General features: G+C 45.4%; 1 protein-coding gene across 1 annotated transcript in view; it reads right to left on the bottom strand.

Moving 5' to 3' along the window:
* SCD5 (stearoyl-CoA desaturase 5) overlaps window positions 1-1,982 on the bottom strand; it is a 148,525-nt gene that overhangs the window by 20,428 nt on the left and 126,115 nt on the right. The gene's annotated exons all lie outside the window — the stretch shown is intronic.

The following is a 1,982-nucleotide window of genomic DNA, read 5'->3' as shown; positions in this document are numbered from 1 at the left end:
TCTTCCAACACAACTGTACCCAAACCTTCCATATAAAATTGGAAGGATTCCAATCTTAGCCCCTCCACCGCCTTCTCTCTTTCCTGGTAGTTGGTCCAAGTAATAATTGACAAGGGCAGGAGGGGCACAAACAAAAAATCCATTTGCATATTAAATAGAGCCTGTGCCGTTTCAAAACCTCTCCCTGCATGAGCCTCAGCTATGACTTAATAAAAAATAAAAAAAAGAAGGGGCTTCCTAATTTCTATTCCCCTTTTTCTCTGGGAACACTTGACCTTGAGGATCCAGAAATTCCCTCACCACCACCTGGGATTCTGAGTTTCTTACCATCCCATTCTTGCCCTAAAGTGTTGGTTACTCTGGTCATTTATGATGTGTTGCTCTCAGTTGGTTACAGCAAATTCTGACGTTCTGGTTGTTTGTAGGTTTTCGTTATCACAAAAATCCAGGTTCTTATCAGGGAAGAACTGGTTGGGCAGAATTTGGAAGTCTGTTTTATACACACACACACCCCACATACACACCTACATGTGTGTGTGTGTCTATATATTTTCAAGTTCTAGAACCTCACGTATGGTTTTCCTACGTCTCCTGATAGCCAGGACACCTGGGTAATTGTTCTTCTCTTATTTAAAGTGAAGACTGGTAAGAGCAGGTTTACGCCAGAAAGCCAAATGGCAGAGCTAGTGGACTTCAGATGAGCCAGTGAGCAGGTCGTGACAACTCACATGATCTCGGCAGTAAGGTCCCGTCTATCTGTGGACAGACGTGTTACTGTTTCAGAAGAAAATGGGCAGAGTGAGTGGGCAGAAGCAAGTGCCAGGGACAGGGGGCCCCTCCAAAGCCAACCTCTGACGAGGATTTTCCTCAGGGGGTAAGCTGACAGTGGTTCCCTTAGTCTCTCTTTCACTGGGAATTCATCCTTTTTAATCTTGGTAATTTTAATATTTTAGCCTAAGAATTTGATTCTTAGAATACCCTTTGCAATGGGGTGTTCTTTCCCCCAGAAGGGAGGTAGCCCATGCTCCTTTTTCTTTTTTTAGCTTTTTCCATCCCATGAAAACATTTCTTTAAGAAAAGCCAGGACAGAGGAAGGTGAACTTTCCATTTCCAAGCTGGATTTCATCCAGTATTTAGACACTGGTTCTCCACCGGGACCCCTCTGCCTCCTGCCCCCTCCCCTCCGCATGCTTCGGGCAACACCCTGGATGACATCCCTTCCAGCTTGGTGGCTCCTAGTGGCACTTTGCAACTTGTCTGGCCAACTCAGCGGTTTCTGCTGTTAGCCTCAGACATCTAAGCAGAGAAGGTCAGGTGTCGGGCAGCCGCTCACTGCCCTCGCACGGTCAGTGATAAAAATCCAGTGACTCCTGCTGACAGTAACAGCAAAAACTATAGAATGTTGAAAAATAAACCAAACAAGAAACACAGAAGACCTACACATGCAGAGAACTTTGAACATTTACTGAGATACTAAGTCTTAACAGAGGGAGGAACTCTGTTTCTGAAGAATGTGGGCAGCAGAAGCTCCTCTCTCTGGCAGGTGTAAAGAACTCATCGCCATGAAGGTTTCTCCAAGTACCTGCTTCTATTACTCCCTCCAGTACCATGAGTCCCTGCAGTTCTTACCACCACCATCTATTACAGTGTCACATTCACATATGGACTTGGAGGTCTCCGGCTTTTCCTAAGTGTGTGCCTTTTCCTCCCAATTAAATCATAAGATTTAGGCCGGATGCTGTGGTTCACGGCTGTAATCCCAGCACTCTGGGAGACCGAGGCAGGTGGATCACTTGAGCTCATGAGTTTGAGACCAGCCTGAGCAAGATCGAGACCCCCATCTCTACTAAAAATAGAAAAACTGAGGCAAGAGTATCACTTGAGTCCAAGAACTTGAGGTTGCTGTGAGCTATAATGCCCGGCACTCTATTCAGGGTGCCAGAGTGAGACTCTGTCTCTACAAAAAAAAAAAAAAAAAAAAA

Source organism: Otolemur garnettii, unplaced genomic scaffold (genome assembly GCF_000181295.1).
Source record: "Otolemur garnettii isolate 467f Iridium unplaced genomic scaffold, OtoGar3 scaffold00039, whole genome shotgun sequence".
Taxonomy (NCBI): Eukaryota; Metazoa; Chordata; class Mammalia; order Primates; family Galagidae; genus Otolemur; species Otolemur garnettii.
Note: the sequence above shows the minus strand (reverse complement) of the source record. Positions and strands in the feature narration are given on the sequence as shown.